A 17297-nucleotide genomic window follows, 5' to 3' on the forward strand; every position below is an offset into this window, starting at 1 on the left:
ATGGTGGGCAAGCTCCCACTCTCCACCCCTAAGTGAACAACAGCCTGGGGGCAACTCAGCAGGGTAAGAGGATGTGTTTGCTGCCTCTTCCTTATGCTTTCTGCCTTTTTGCTCTTTCCTCAACCATACTCTCACATCTCCTCTCCAGTGTGGAAGCGGGAAAACAATCCGAAGAATTGAAGGTGCCTCTTTTGTGTTGAAATCAAATAGTGGGAAGGTGTGAGGGCAGAGAGAAAACAAGCAGAGAGCTTGTTAGACTTGAAACTACAGGAAGCTGTCCGTTCAGCTGAAACTCTTAAGCCCTTTAGAGCTGTCGATTACAGGGTGTCGAGGTCAGCCCACCTGTCCACTCTAACAATCATGGAAAAATATCCTCAGGTGAGGATTAACAGCAACAACAAGACCAGTGCAATGACCAATGACTGCCTACCCTAGCACCAACCAATCAGTAGAGACCTTGACCCTGAACGAACATACCTTAAAAGCTGATGAATATTCTATTGAGGTCCTTTCCTAAAACCCCCGCTTTTAGAAAACATAAAAACCCTGAGACAAAAGACCCAGCACATGCTCTGTCTCTAGAGCGTGTCTGTACATCACCCCACATTTAAACTTTTTTATTTATTGGTTTTTAGAAAGGAAGAGAGAAATATCAATTTGTTGTTCCACTTATTTATGCATTAATTGGCTGATTCTTGTATGTGCCCTGAGCAGGAATGAAATCTTGGCATATCAGGTCAAGGCTCTAACCAGGCTATGCAGCGAGGGCTATCCCTCCCCACTTCTTTCCTAAGGCACACTGCTTGCTTTCTTCAACGTCCCTCAGTAATTTGTTTCCTGAGTCCTCTCAACCCAGCTGGCTCACTTCTTCTGACTTTTATCTTTCTTTCTTTTTTAAAATATTTTTATTGATTTCAGAAAGGAAGGGAGACAGGGGAGAGATAGAAACATCAATGATGAGAGAGAATATTTGATTGGCTGCTCCTGCACGACCCCCACTGGGGATCAAGCCCACAACCCAGGCATGTGCCCTTGACTGGAATTGAACCTGGGACCCTTCAGTCTGCAGGCCAACACATTCTCTCCACTGAGCCAAACCAGCTAGGGCTCTGTGACTTACTTTCTAAAGGGCCAAAGCAGCGCTACCTCAGCTCACGCCTGTTGCATGATCTTGCCTCTTCTATCTTAAGTCCTGCCTTTCTTTCACTGTCCCCAGCTTTAATAAACATACTATCAAAACACCTGGACTTGTATTGTGAAATCTTTCCTGCCCAAAGTCAAGAACGGAGAGTCCACATTGGTTCACAGAGTTTGAGTCACTGAAACCTGCCTAAGGCTCCCAGTATTCTGCCAAGATCCACACCCAGCGGCTGTCAGCTGGGGAGGCAGATAAACGCTCCAGATCAGGCTGTCCCTGGTCCACCCACCAGGCCAAGGCATGCTCCTAACCCATGAGCTCTCCTTTGCAGCACTAGCTGCCACTGCAATTAAACAGTGACTGGCCTTCTGGCAGGTTCCCCCAGGATGGGAGTTCAGGTTTAAACCCTCTGGTTCCCTGCTGTGTCTTCAGCACTTAGAACTCAGTGAGAGCTCAAACAGTTGTGGAGCAAATACAAGTCTCTCTCAGCTGCCCAATGGGCCCCCTGAAGCTCAGGGCCAGCTGCAGACCACTCCTCGCTCAGTGACCATGCAGAGACCAAGGGGTGTAGGGGTGATTCAGCCCTGCTCTTGGTGGGAGCTATTGGGAGAAGGGCAACAGGCCTCATGGAGCCTCACTCACAGGAAGTGATTCCTTGGGAAAAAGAAGCCAAGGACATGGAGAATTGATAAGCTCAGAATGAAGGTCAGGTCTGAGATTCTCAGAACCAGTGTGTTAGGTTCTGAGACAAATATCCTGAAGTTTTGTACTAAATGAATGCAGGATGCAATATTGTAATTTGTAAGAAATTATTTGGTCATTCAGGAAATATACTTCCATACACATATGTCAATTTCCCAAGTGTTGAGAGTGAAAGAGGTGTGTTATCAATGAAGTGACTTTTGGAAAGCACCTGAGGATGGGCTGGCTACCAATGAAGCCAACCTATGGCCCCCAGATTAGAACTTTCTGTTCCTTCCCCACTTCCCACACCTAACCATGCCCATCTCCAACCTCCGCCGGAAAGGACAGTGGGGCTGGAGATTGAATCAACAGACAACAATTTAATCAATAGTCCTATGGAATGAAGCCTCCAAAAACCAAGAGGATGCATTCAGAGAGCTCCGGGATGGTGAACACGTGGAGACTTGGGGAGAGCAATGCACCTGGAGAGAGCTGGGAGCGCTGTGCCCGTTCCCACATATCATGCCCAATCTATAACAGGCTGGTCAGAACACTGGTAAGAATCTGGCGGAGAGAGGGGGGGGGGGAAGGAGAGAGGGAGAGAGGGAGAAAGGGAGAGGGAGAGGTGGGAGATGGGGGGCTGAAGGTTGGAGGGTAGGCATCTTGTAAGACTGAGCCCTTAACCTATGGAATGTGATGCTCTCTCTGCATCACATTGGGGTGAGGAACCTTTATTCTGCCCAGGGCCATTTGGATATTTACAGCATCATTCAAGGGCCACACAAAATTATCAACTTAAAAATTAGCGTGCTGTATTTGGTCAAACATTTAATTCACCCCTAATGCGCTGACAGAGCCAGACCAAATGATTTCATGGGCATTATACAGTCTGCAGGCCAGATGTTCTCCACCCCTCGGATAGTGTCAACATTGAGTTTGTTGCTGAAACCGGTTTGGCTCAGTGGATAGAGTCGGCCTGCAGACTGAAGGGTCCCGGGTTTGATTCCGGTCAAGGACATGTGCCTTGGTTGAGGGCGCGTCCCCAGTGGGAGGTATGCATGAGGCAGCTGATCGATGTTTCTCTCTCATCGATGTTTTTGGCTCTCTGTCCCTCTCCCTTCCTCTCTGTAAAAAATCAATAATATATATATATTTTTTTAAATTGAATTTGTTGGTTGGTGCAGGGGAACTCCCTTGCCCTCATGTTGTAATGGGTCTGGGAACCCTAAGGAGGGCAATCAGGTAGAGGTCCTGGCCACAGAGCAAGCATGGGGAAGGGAAGGCTGGTTCCAGTTCCCTCAGGCTCCAGATTCGGTTCAGTCCCCCACTTCTTTCTGGGTCCTTGGCTAAGTGATTGCTTACAACTTTTAGCATCTCATGCTCAGTGCTAACTAGGCTTTCTCCCTGCACTAACTCAGTCTCTCCCTCAATGCTCTTCATGCTGCTGCCTCCCCTAGGTCCCTCCTCCTCCCCCCGCTTAAATAAACACACAACCTGCATTTCCTTTAGCTAACAGATTCTACTGCCGGTGGGATTGGCAAGAACAAATGACCTTTGCAGCAGGGCCCAGACCTCCACCCGGTTCTGCTCTGCACCCCCAGGCTGTGTGTGTGAGCCCGGCACTCTTACTGAGCGACCCCGCCATTTGGCCCAGACCATTGTCTTCCCTTGGCAATGGGTAGGCCAGGTTCATGGCTGTGGACAGAATGCCTGTTCTGCCTGCTGCCAAGCAGTTTTACACATGCAGTCTGTGCTCCTAACGAGGTTAAAGAGCCCTGCCTCCCAAGTGACATAGCTGGCTAGAGGCGGCAAAGTGGCTCACCCCACTGCCAAGCCAGACCGTGGCTTATTCATTCTGGTGCCCCAAACCTGACTGAGCAGGGGACCAGGGAGGCAGTAAGCCAATGTTTAAGGAACTGATAAACTTTAAAGAGAGGCATGGCCTCACAGAATGGGCAGGACACCTGGATCCCAGGCGGGGTACTTCGTGACCTCAGGCAACTCATCTGCCAAACGATACCCTGAACCCCCCGCATGGATGTGGAAGTCCTGTGCTCACTGTAAAGGTCTGTGTGTAGGTTTCCCGAGAAGGCCCCTCTCCTTTCCCCCCTGGCGAATAGATCAGCTAAGAATGGAGGGCAGGTCTGAGATTCCAGAACTAAGCTCCCAGGAAAACGGGAACCGGGCCTAGAGGACCGATCACATTTCACAGCGGTTGTGTGTTTGCTGCTTTGCACATGGTTCTCAGGCTCTGCCTGGTATGGATGTGCTTTGCCTTTGCCAGACCTAAGCTTCAGGGCTTATCACCTAAATGAACGCGTGTCAACTGTCCTGGTGGGTATAAGGAAGTTCCCACGAGGGGAAAGGATCTGGAAAACTTCTGGCATTGTGTATCTGAAGGGAACCAAAGTCTTGCCACCCTGAAGCTGCCTTTTTGGGAGACGGACTTTAAGCTGTTTATGGATACACAAAACTCAGAAAGAACCTTTGACCCTCCCCCTCTCCCCTGCCCCAGAGATTCAGACAGAAAACCTGCTTCAGGAAGCTCTGAGGACGTGCACCTCAGGCTCGCCTGAATGAAGTATGGTCAGTGAGAGGCTTTCGCAGGGGCCTGTTAGCTAGGTCCCACTGTGCTCCGTGATTTCTCAGGCACCTGGGAAGAATTTTCCTGCCCTGTGTGTACCTCTCCAACTATGCCCACTCTCCTTCTGAAATCTAATGCCCCATTTCCTCACCAACCTTTTCTCCGTATACACAATGTCTCCCATACTCCACATTGCCTGTCTTTGTAATATTCTTTCCTAAGGGAATTCCCAAGCACACGATTAAAACTTTGATTTTCTCCTGTTAAACTGTCTCTGCTAATGTGATTATCAGCCCAGCTAAGAGTGTAGAAGGCTGGAGGAAGTGTTAAGTTTCTTAGCGCCCACATAAGGGACTGAACGGGAGTGACCTGGGCGAGAGGCGCCTCGGCACCGGCCTCCGCCTTCAGGGGCAGCGGCGTCACAGCCAAGGGCGCCGTGGGAAGGGCTGCCAGAGCCTGGGCGGCCCAGGAGGGCCTCCTGCCGTAGGAAGGGGGCAGCCTGGAAGCCTGCCAGCACTTCCTAAAGTTAGCCCGTTCCCTTATCCCTTACGGAGCACATGTTCTTACCCCCTATGGGGCACCCACCCGCCACTGCAAAATCTTGTCAAAAAGCCCAATTGCCCTCCCTGGCGGCAGCCTCGGAGCCCTCTGGGTGGTAGGCAAACACAAGTGAAACCTCTTCCCTCCTCCCCAAGAACTGTCATTGAAGGAAAGTTCATGTGAAAGTGCTCAGAATTCTTGCTTCCACCCGCAGCCCCTGTCGAAGGGAGATAAACCACTAGATCTGAAGTCTACAGAGTCAGCGCTGCTCTTAACATTTCTACTTCTAACTTTCTCTTTTCGGGGTGTGGGTGGGGAGAGGAGAGGCAAAAGAAGAAATAAACAAGCGAACTAACTAAAGGCTTCAGCTCACCCTGGCCTCACAGCAGAGCCCACCAGGTGGCGAGGGCCAGGAGAGAGGACAGCAAGACGTGGGACCCTGAAGATCTCTCTATCCGGAAGCCATTCTACGCTGGCAGCTCAGAGGAGCGAGGCCAGGCCACACGCCTCAGTATCCATACCAATCAGAGGCTTTCAGGAGTCCCTAGAAAAGATCAGACAATCCTGGCGCCATGGGCCAAATGGACTGTTCATTCATCAGGCCAGTCTCAAAGGGGAAAATAAATGAAGAAAAGATTTCTATTTTCAAATTCCCCCTTTACTTAGAGAGCATCTTTGGGTGTGGCTTCCCGTGGCTGATAACAGACTCTCCTGAGGTCTCCGGGAGCTGAAACTGAGAAGGAATGAGAAGCCGGGGGGGGGGGGGGGGGGGGTAGATGCGGGGACAGAGGAACAACAGTGAACGGGCTCCAGGCCAGCGGCAGTGAATGGGCCAAGCCTGACCATATGTGCTGGGAATAGCAAACAGATAACCGAAGGAGTGGGGATGGGAAGAGGTCTCACTTCCATCGTTGAGGAAAAGAATGAGGCCTGGCAGGGAGGGGCCTGCTCCAGGCTCCCCCTTTGAATGAGGAAAGAATTGAAGCCTCAGCCTCAACTCTTTGGAAGAGAGATACTGTATTGCTCAAGAGGAATATCTGAGTTTATAAAATGGGTAAGAGGTCAAAGGCACTTCAGTGACCCAGACTTCTGCAAGCGATACTGGTCAGACAATATCAGATAATGGCCTTGAACACATAGGTTACCACAGTGCCTGGCACAAAACCCTTGTTGAATGAACATATGGATAAATGGATTCAGAATGAGACTGTTTGATCTGAAGTGAGCAGATTACTGGAGACAGAGAGGGGTATGTGTACCCAGGGAGAGTGAGTTTGTTTTCCCGTGTACCCAGAATATGCCATGCCTCTAACCAGGGCATGAAGGGAAGGAGGAGGAAGGAGGAGAGAAGCAAGGAATGGGTGTGTCCGGGGACTCCACAGCCACAAGATGAAACCCTGCAGAAGTGCCAGCATCCGTCAGCAGGGCCACCAGCCGGAGACCTCAGGTTATGGGGCTGGGACGAGTGTGGGGGCAGGAGAAATGACATGGACCCCAAACCAGGAGCACAGTGTGGCAGTCACCAGAAAGCCTAGCTCCTGGGCACCTGTTTGCCGCTTCAGAAAGGGCAAAGCACTAAATTTGATGCTAATAAACTGATCTGTCAAGTGGGGAAAAAGGAAGGGCGAAGGGCCAATGTTTGCTGAAGAATGGTTTCCTGATGACCCCAAAAGCCTCAGAGCCTCTTCTCGTCTTCACAGACCTCCTCCAAGCGGCCTCACTCCTTTGGCTTTCTCCCCTCTGCCCAGGATCAGAACTCCAGCCCGTCAGGGAAGGGCGCTGGGCCCGGCCTCACATAGCCTGTTCACTGCAGAGAAATGCACACACGTGACAGAGGAACGCCTTGTTGGGTCCGAGGCTTAAATGTACACTGCATCCAGTTACACACTTGTCTCCTCAGCATCCTGAGGAAGACAACCCTCTTCCACTAGGGCAGCGGTCTGCACACTCATTAGTCAACAGAGCGGCAAACCGCGGCTCTCGAGCCGCATGTGGCTCACAAGCTGCAGTTTGCCAACCACTGCACTAGGCCGCAGTGTTTCCCAGAGTGTGGTCCGTGGACCCCGGGGGTACGGGAAGAGTTTAGGGGGGTACGCATTGCACCGGAGTTTGGTGGGGATATGCACTGCACCGTGCTTAGCTGCGCCTAATTCTACGTTCTCATGAGTACGAGGGGTACTCAGCGTTACGAAAATTATAGAAGGGGGACACATGTCAAAAGTTTGGGAAACACTGCACTAGGGCAACAACGTGACAACAGGCTAAAAACTCAACTGCTTGCTCAAAAACCTCTTTACATTTCTCCAAGCCCTTAGGCAGGAACACAATAATCCTAAAGAAGAAGCATTCTAGAGTGGAAATAAAAGCAAAAAGAGAACAGAAGCCAAAGATGATTTTCTAAAACTGATAAGAAACAGATGATTTGAGCAAAAATTCCTGCCCGCAGGCCCCAGCATCATGCCAGATGTTCCCGGGGAGGAAGAATAAGGATGCTGAAGGCTTTGTGAAGGACACAGCACAGAATGACAGAGAACATCTAAGCCACTCAGAGAAATAAACACGGAAGCATCAGCCTCCTGACAGTGGGCGTTTGTTCTGCCGGTGGTGGCCTGGCTCAGGGCAGTGAGGGCATGGTGCTGGGGCAGAGGGCGGAGTCTGAACCTGAGCTCAGCCACTCATGGCTTGGCGACTTTGGCAAGTAGTTTGCTGGTTCTCTCTCTCTCTCTCTCTCTCTCTCTCTCACACACACACACACACACACACACACACACACACACACGGCCTAAACTTCCTCAAGGCAACACCTCCAGAAGAGATCACAGCAGAACAGAATAAACATAGCTGCCATTATCATTTCATTGTTGTATTCTTTTATATATAAATGCAGTTCTAAGTGCAGGGGGGGAAAAATAAACCCGCAGATATAAAACCACACAACGATTCTAGTCTCAATTTCCCCAAACTTTGGAATTCTCCCTGAGAATTTTAGGCTGCCAAGCCTCTCTACACAGAGAAAGCTGCCCACATCCTTCACAGAACGGCTCCTCCCTAACCCAGCTCAGTTAACAGGAAAAAGTCCCCTTTCCCTGCTGCACTCATGACTCAGTCACCTCAAAGTGAGAGTGAGTTTCCAGGAACGAGGAAATAACTTCCTAACTACAGGTTCCCTGTGCTTGTGAATGCGGCTGGCTGTCTCTATGGCGGTATGAAGTGCACCCAGCATCCCCAATCCCCAATCCCAGAACAAGCTTTAGAAGAAGTAAAGAGGTTTAATTTAAACCAGAGGGGAAAGGTGGGAAATAGGCTTTGAGGCTTGAAATCCAAACAAACAGAATAACAACAATGGATGAAGAGGAGCTACAGGTAGATGAACCGCCATTCAACCAATAGCGGCTCCATCCTAAGGTTCAACCATCCTCTCTTCGTCACATCAGTCAGGAAGCCATGGCTGCCAGCTCACTGGATGTGCATCGACAGCTCCAGGGCGAAGGGCCTGGCCTTCCTCAGCTCCACCCTTTCAGTTTGCCTCTGGCCACTCCCCTCATGGCCGCAGGTGACACAGGATGATCATTACTGTCACAGGAAGCCAAGTGCCGCTGACCTCTCCATCACTGAGAAGACCTCTTGGTTTCACTCTGCGCTCCACCCTCACTCTGGAGAACTGTCTTGCCCAGTTTGCTACCAGATAAAAATGGGCTTTTGGGCAAGGATGCAGAGGATATGAGATCCTCCTCATTCCTGGAAATAACTCACTTTGAGGTGGTTGAATGATGAGAGCAGCAGGGAAAGTGGACCAGATACCACTGAGAACAAAAGGGCAGGCTGTGCACATCTCTGCCGCACACAGAGAAAGAGAGAAGTCTGAGTCCCCTGCTCCTTTAGGTGGAGGTTTGGGAGGGGAGCGAAGTTAGGAATTAAGGGTGTTGATTTGGCAAAACAAATGGCAAACACTCTATTCTTCCTTCTTATTTGCAAATAAGATAGACATGATCTTTGGACAAGAAGACAATGGCATCCTAAGCATCTGAGAAAAGGCAGCTAAGAAGCTATTTGGAAAGATGTGATGAAAGATGCAGAGAAGATGATGAAAAGAATGACTGGGCAGAGAGGTTACAAAGAAGAAACTCCTTTGCAGATATGCAATTGTTTGGAGGCTTCTAAAAGCTAAAGGCACAGTCCAGGCAAGACCATTAGTAAAAGCTCTTAAAATCCTATATAATAAAAGCCTAATATGCAAATTGTCCCCTCGAGCAGTTGTTTGACCAGGAGTTTGACTGGAGAGCGGGAATTTGACCGCTCACTATGAGGTGCACTGATCACCAGGGGGCAGTGCGGAGCATGGCAAGAGAGAGTGCACTGCCTGCCCAGTTTCTGTGCAGCACCAGAGGCCCATGCTGCACCCTGGCCGTGGGGTCCAGCTGCGCTCACCACATCTGTGTGGGGATTTGGCCGCCATGACTCAGGCGGGGGGGGGGGGGGGGGTGCGCGGGACCAGGTGCCGTCCAGGGCCCAGAGGTCAGCTGGGGCCTCCCCTTCCACGCCAGACACTTGCGCTTCAATTGCCAGCCAGGCCTAGGGACGGACCCTACGAATTTCGTGCGCGGGGCCTCTAGCAGTAGATATTACCTTTGAGGTCAGAAAAGGCAAGCATGCTATTTTCTATCTAAAAAAAATATACACACACACAGCTTACAAATGGAAAATGTGGAGCTCTTATTAAACAGCACATCATTTAAGGGATATTATCTTTTCTGAAACATTCTGAAACAATAGGTAATTATAGCTAAAATGCAATAGGCCACACTAATGAAACAGGAATAGCAAGCGTAGGCAATCCAGTAAATATTTAGAGCAGTACTGCCGAGACCGGTTTGGCTCAGTGGATAGAGCGTCGGCTTGGGGACCGAAGGGACCCGGGTTCGATTCCGGTTAAGGGCATGTACCTTGGTTGCGGGCATATCTCCAGTAGGGGGTGTGTAAGAGGCAGCTGGTCGGCTCTCTCTCATCGATGTTTCTAACTCTCTGTCTCTCTCCCTCCTCTCTGTATAAAATCAATAAAATAATTAAAAAAAAAAATTATAGTAGTACTTAAGTGCCAGGCATAGGGTAGGAATATAATTTTTTAAAATTGTATCAAATAATGGCAAATCGATACAACTAGGGACTAGGTGCATGACCAATTAGACCTGCTTGGCACATGGGTCTAATAATGCACATTCTCTGGTTACAAATGTGTACAAAAGGTATAGGTGCTTTGACAAAGAGGAGAAATGTTATTCAGCTTTCAGTTTGCTAATTAAAAAAAACTTTGTTCTCTCCCCATGGGGTCCCCCCTCCCCCCCCCCCCCCCCCCGTCATTTTGCCATTTTAAAGTGCACAATTCAGAGGTTTTCAGTATTTACAAAATGTTGTGCAAATATCACCACTCTCTAATTCCAGGGCATTTTCAAACACCCCTACTAAAAAACTCAGTACCCTTAACAGTCACTCTCCATTTCTCCCCTCCCCGCCCCCAGCCCCTGCAACCACCAATCTACCTTCCTTCTCTCTTAGTTTACCTATTCTGAACATTCCCTGTAACGTTCCTAACAACTGAGCCAAACCAGCCAGGGCGATTTTGCTTGTTTTTGAATATCAGAGACATAGAGTCAACACTATAGACCAGCATTGCACTGATTTCCCCAGAGGGCCACTTTGTGGCTCTGATGGAACCAACAGGGTGTGCCCCTTTTAAAGACTTGTGGTTGGCACATCCGTACCAAGTTCGTCTTCCCAGGGGCTACGTCCACTCTAGCATTCACTCTGAAGATAAGGTTGTTTTTGAGAGCAGGAATAGAACACAGGCAATTATTAATACATGTCTTAAGGGATTTAAAAAATGATATCCTGTTTCAGACCATGGTCCCCTTCCCACTTATCTCCGGTTGCAGATTCTTACTTTCACATAATTCTTTTTCTGAATATTTTGCCCTTTTGATTTATGAAATTCCCCATAACCCTCACATTTGTTGAATTCCAGAGGAGACTATGTGAATACCCCATTGTTATTCTGCTACTGTCAAGTTGATCTTGGTAGGTTTTAATTTCAGGCTGGCCTGATTCTTGTTTTTCTGTTTAAAAAAACACACAAATCTTTTAAATATTTTTCTGTTGTCCATATACCAAAAAGGCTCCTGATTTTATTTTTCCTTTTTTCTTATTGTGGTAGAATACACATTACATAAAATTTACAATCTTAACCATTTTTAAGTGTAAAATTCAGTGGTCTTAAATACATTCACATTGTTGTCCAAACATCATCACCATCATCCATCCCTGTTTGTAACTCTTTTCATCTTATAAAACTGAAACTCTGTCCCCATTTATCAATAACTTCCATTCTTCCCTTCCCCCCAACCCCAGTCCCTGGCAACTACATTATACTAGGTCTTTTCATATGCTTATTGGTCATTCATATATCCTCTGAAGAAATGTCCATTCAAGTGCTTTGCCCATTTTTTAATCTTTTTCTTTGTTGTTCATGTTGTTGAGTTTCAGGAGTTCTTTGTATAATTTAAATATTAATCCCTTACCAGATATATGATTTGCAAATATTTCCTTCCATTCTGTGGGTTGCCATTTTACTCTATGAATAACATCTTTTAATGCACAATTTAAAAATTTATGAAGTTCAATTTGTCTTTTGTTGTTGTAGTTACCTGTGCTTTTGGTGTCATATCCAAGAAATCATTGCCAAGTTCGGTGTTGTGAAGTTTTTTTCCTATGTTTTCTTCTAAGAGTTTTATTGTTTTAGGTCTTACATTTATGTCCTTGATCCATTATTAGTTAATTTTTATATATGGTGTTAGGTGAGGGTCCAACTTCATTCGTTGGCATGTGAATATCCAGTTTTTCCAGCAAAATTCTTTAAAAAGACTGTCCTTTCCCCATTGAATGGTCTTAACATCCTTTTCAAAAATTGGACCATATATGCGAGAGTTGATCTATGTCTGTCTTTTGCCAATATCACATTGTTTTGATGACTGCAGGGTTTTTTTAATAAATATACTAGTGGCCTAGTGCACGGATGTGTGCACATCGAAAGGAAATTAATTATATCACTATTCACCCTTTCTCTATAAAAGAAGTGTCAACCAAATTCACAATAGACAATGACAGATTGAAATACACGCATGCGATTGGTGCCAGCGAGAACTTTACGTGTATCGTGCATGCGTGAGTCAATGTTATTTTTAAATTGCCAGGGCACATCATATGTGCCAGCCAGTTGGATGGATGGTCAGACGTATGGTCAGCCATGTAGCCTTTTATATAGAGGGATTTTTTATTGATTTCAAGAGAAAGGGAGAGGAAGAAAGAAAAACACCAATGAGGAGAAAGAATCATCAATTGGCTGCCTCCTGCATGCCCCCCATTGGGAATCAAGCTGCAACTGGGCACATGACCCACCCGACTGGGAATACAACCATATTCTCCTGGTTTAAAGGTCAATGCCAACCACTGAGCCACGCCAGTGGGGCATGACTGCAGGAATATAGTAGGTTTTGAAATCAGAAGGTTTCTGTTCTCTTTCAAGATTGTCTTGGGCTGGTGGAGGTGGGCAAAGGAGGGGAAATGAGGGTGTATAGTTGTGCACAGTTATCTCATAACCTTTTTATTTCTATAGAATCAGTAATGTTCCCACTTTTATTTCTGATTTTAGTAATTTGAATCTTCTCTCTTTTTCTCTTAGTTCATTTAGCTAAAAGTTTGTCAATTCTGATGATCTTTTCATAGAATCAGCTTTTGGTTTTATTGATTTTATTTTGTTTTTTCTATTCTCTATTTCAGTTATTACAGCATCCAGGAAAGAGCGGTATCCACAGATATACAATAAATGCTTGAGAAAGGAACCGTTTCTTGGAATATTGCACAGTCATAACTTTTGCCCTTCTTAAACCATTCAGTCAGTTGAAAACTCAGAATTAGATCATGGGGAGTTTATTCTGCCAGATACTGAAATTGCCTCTTAAGAATATCAGAAGTAAAAAGGGATAAAAAGATGGCCCAAGTCAGCAAAAACACAAATGGCTGTTTTGCAACCAATTGGAATGGGATAGTCAGAATCCAGAACGGCTGAGGCTAACCTTCAAGGCCTTCCGAAATGGCCTCGGGCAGCGCAGCAGGGAGGAGAGGCAGGAGTGCGGGGACAGTAAATGGCTCCAGTCATAGAAGCTGCAAGTGCCCATTAAGAGACTAACTTAAACAGGAAAGACAGAGCTTCAGGTGGGTCTTTTCAGCCAGTGACAGTGACACTGAGACATCACACTAACATCCTGTGGAAGAACCTGAGGCCAGGAATCCATGGCTCTTTCCAAAGCTTGGCTCTGCCTCTTACCGGAGGAATTGGGTGAGTCATTGAACCCATTAGATCCTCTGCTCCATCATCCATAAACACCCAAGCCATGGCCTTAACCATTGCCAGTAAGAACTGTCAAGTAAAATGGCAAAACTATGAAGTGCTTTACACACATGAAGAAAAAGGGGTTCTGTAGTAAAAGTGCCAAGTCCAGTGAAAGTAACCTTACACGGTGATTGGATCATAAATTCCTAACTGGGCAGGGTATAGTGGGTAGTCATATTCCAAGCCTATAACTTCTTTAGTAAAAGGTTTATCTTTGCCTTAAGCAAGCCCAGCCCATTGTTCTTGAGCATCTAGGTTGACACGTTTTTGAACTGCCAGAGTAATTCTTTTTCAGATCCTTTGAAGGGATAACCACCCACAAGGGAGCACATAATCTTGTTAACTACCCTACAATCCAGTTCTCATCTTGCTTTCTCCCATTTTCATGTAATCTTCCTTAGTTCCTTCCTTACTTTCAAATGCATAAAAGAAGCTACAAAACTCATTCTCTAGGGCACTTGAGATCTTGCTCCCCTGCATGTCATCAGCTTGGATCAAATCTATATATGTATAAAAGGCTAAGTGTCCGTCCATTCAACCAGTAGCTATGATGTGCACTGACCATCAGGGGACAAATGCTCAACACAGGAGCTACCATGACACACACTGACCATCTACACTAATAAGAGGAATATGCAAATTGACCGTGCCTCCACAATGCCCACCAGCCAATCAAGAGTGAGTATGCAGATTAACCCTACAACCATGGCAGGTTAATTTGTATACACAGGCATGGAGCGAAGACTGAGGCTCTGACCTGAGCAAAGACTGAAGACTGAAGACAACTGAAGACTGAAAAGGCTTGGCTTCTCCACTGCAACCAGAGAGGAGAAGCCAAGCCTCACTGTGGCCAGAGTGGAGAAGCCAAGCCTTGAGGCCAGAGGGAAGGCCTGGGTCCCGGGTGCCAGAGGAAAACAAGTGCTAGCAGAAAACTGGTGCCAGCAGCTTGTGGAAGGAAGGCCTTTTGCATGATAATTTGTACAACGGGCCTGTAGTTTAAAAATAAATGGCACTACAGATCTGGTGCTGACACACCAACACTCACTTCCCCCAAGTGGGACACAGGTCCCACCACCACCTTGGAGTGACACCCCACCAAATCCCAGCCAATGCTGCCAAGACCCACAGCCCAGCCCCACCAGGAAGCAGAGGCTGTGGGTGCCAGGTAATGACGTCACATAGCAACACCTAGCTTCCTCTCCCTAGTGACTAGCCTGCTTGGAATTTCTTCAGCCCAGGAATCCGACTTGCAGAAGTCCTGGAGTAGGTAAATACGAGAAGGTAGAATCCTATTTTCTTTTCATTAGCAAGACATGAATAGCAAAATTAAAATATTTATTCTAATTAATTTCCTTTCAATGTGCATGAATCCATGCACCAGAACCCTAGTAAACTCATAACAATTCTCTATTGGTCTGTATTGTTTCTTACATTGACCTGGTAAAGTATGAATTTACCTTTGGAGGCCAAACTTTCTTTTTCTGTATTGTAATTCCCAAGAATTCAGTAAAATTTTGTGAAAGATCAGGTAGTATTTTTTAAAGCTGTATTTTGAACCCTGGCCAGGTAGCTCAGTTGTTACAGCATCATCCCGATATGCCAAGGTTGTGGGTAAAATCCCTGGTCAGAGCACATACAAGAATTAACCAATGAATGCATAAATAAATGGAACAAGTTGATGTTCCTCTCTCTCTAATAAAAAAGTAAAAAATTTAAAAGCTGTGTTTTGAGAAGTTGTGAGACAGGTCTGTTTGTATGTTTCAGGCAAAATGTCTTGCTGAGAGAGGCTACAGCCCTGAGACAGGCAGAACTTGGTGACATGCAGAAAAAAGTGGACAGTTGGATATAAACAACCCAAGTAGAGTTCATTCATCTAGCAAATATTTTTTGAGCCCATATGTTCCAGGCTTGGTAGAACATATAAGCCTTCCATGATTCTAGAAATAGTTGAGCAGAACTTGGTAAAAGACAGACTTTCTGCAGTTCAAATATAAAAAAAGCTTGAGAGCTGGACTCAGGCAGCACCTTCACCACCGCGTCCAGCCTGCCAGGTCTCTGACCCTCTCGCTCTCCTCATTGCCCCCAGACAGAACAGGCCAGAGCTCTCCCTGTCCTCCGTGTGGCCGCGGGAAACATCCTGTGCTCCTATGATGAACTGCACAGTGGTGAACCACTTTCCCCCGTTGTCCGCATCTGAGTGAACCTTCCCAGAGTCTGAGAGATGATGATGCTTGAACTGAACAATTAAGCATTCTAAAGTCAAAGATCTTGAGATTAGCCGAAATCGGTTTGGCTCAGTGGATAGAGCGTCAGTCTGTGGACTGAAGGGTCCCAGGTTCGATTCCGGTCTAGGGCATGTACATTGGTTGCGTGACATCCCCAGTAGGGGGTGTGCAGGAGGCAGCTGGTCGATGTTTCTCTCTCATCAATGTTTCTAGCTCTCTATCCCTCTACCTTCCTCTCTGTGAAAAATCAATAAAATATATTTTTTTTAAAAAAGATCTTGAGATTAATAATGGCAGGAAAATCATCACTTTTTAAAGTAATCCTCCTTGGAGATGGTGGAGTTGGGAAGAGTTCTCTAATGAACAGATATGTGACTAATAAGTTTTGATACCCAGCTCTTCCAGACAATGGGTGTGAAATTTTTAAATAAAGACTTGGAGGTAGATGGACAGTTCGTTATCATGCATATTTGGGACCCAGCCGGTCAAGAGAAGGTCAGAGGTTCTGCCTGCTGCCTGCTCACTTTTAGTGTCGATGATTCTCAAAGCCTCCAGAACTTGAGTAACTGGAAGAGAGAATTCATATATTATGCAGATATAAAAAGAGCCCGAAAGCTTTCCTTGTCATTTTGGGTAACAAGATTGGCATAAGTGAACAGCAGGTGTCTGCAGAAGCAGCCCAATCTGGTGCAGGGACAACGGCACCTACCCTAAGTCTAAAAAATGTGCAAAAGATGCCACGAACGTCACGGCAGCATTTCAGGAAGCAGTTCAAAGAGTGCTTGCTACTGAGGATAGGCGAGATCACTTGATTCAGACACCGTCAAGTCTGCACTGATATATGCCCCCACCTCAAAACCTCAAAGTAATGATGCTGAGTAATAGAAACCAGACAAAAAGGGTACATATTATATGATTCCACATAAGTAAACCAAAAAATGTGAACTATAATAATCTGTAGTAACAGAAAGCAGTTCCATGGTTAATGGGAAGGGGGGAAGCAGACCGGGATGGGAGGAAAGGATCGCAAAAAGGGGCACAAGAACACTTGGAGATGAAGGAGGAGTTCCATCCTAATTACCATAGTTAAGTTTCACGAGTGCATACATATACATCAAAACTAATATATTGTAGCCCTAGCTGGTCTGGCTCAGTGGATAGAGTGTTGGCCTGACGACTGAGGGTCCTGGGTTCAATTCCAGATTGCAGGCCTGATCCCCAGTAGGGGTGTGCAGGAAACAGCTGATCAATGATTCTCTCTCATCATTGATATTTCTATCTCTCTCTCTCCCTCTCCCTTCCTCTCTGAAATCAATAAAAAAAAAAACTTTAAAATTTTTTAAATAAAACAGAATTACAGGAATGTTTAAGAAAATTTAAGAGCCAGCTTAACTTATTAGATTTACAGGAATTACTTAAGTATTAGAATATCTGTTAATAAGACAATTGAAAATATTAAAATAATTAAAGGAAGTTGAATGTAATTTAGAAATTCAATATAAATTTTTCATATGAGTTAAGTTTGCAATTGAGATCCAGTATTATTCCAAAGGCCCCTTCAAAGTGATAATTAAAATTTTCTAAAATCATAAATAGAACAGAAAGATTGTAGGCTACACTTTGAAGGGGAACTTGGAAGACTAGCCATGAAAGAACTAGATTTCAACTTTAATGAATTGAACA

The 17297-nt window shown here is 46.2% G+C and overlaps 1 protein-coding gene, 1 long non-coding RNA gene and 1 pseudogene across 3 annotated transcripts in view; 2 read left to right on the forward strand and 1 right to left on the reverse strand.

Annotated features, from left to right (window-relative positions):
* Positions 1–17297, reverse strand: part of PC (pyruvate carboxylase) — a 58147-nt gene that overhangs the window by 34452 nt on the left and 6398 nt on the right. The gene's annotated exons all lie outside the window — the stretch shown is intronic.
* On the forward strand, positions 1440–9173 carry LOC118706990. The gene is made up of 2 exons (XR_004984166.2): positions 1440–2378; positions 8931–9173. It is a non-coding gene; the product is annotated as an uncharacterized LOC118706990 (long non-coding RNA).
* On the forward strand, positions 15018–16452 carry LOC118706925 (annotated as a pseudogene).

The sequence above is a fragment of the Pipistrellus kuhlii genome, unplaced genomic scaffold (assembly GCF_014108245.1).
Source record: "Pipistrellus kuhlii isolate mPipKuh1 unplaced genomic scaffold, mPipKuh1.p scaffold_m20_p_56, whole genome shotgun sequence".
Lineage (NCBI taxonomy): Eukaryota > Metazoa > Chordata > Mammalia > Chiroptera > Vespertilionidae > Pipistrellus > Pipistrellus kuhlii.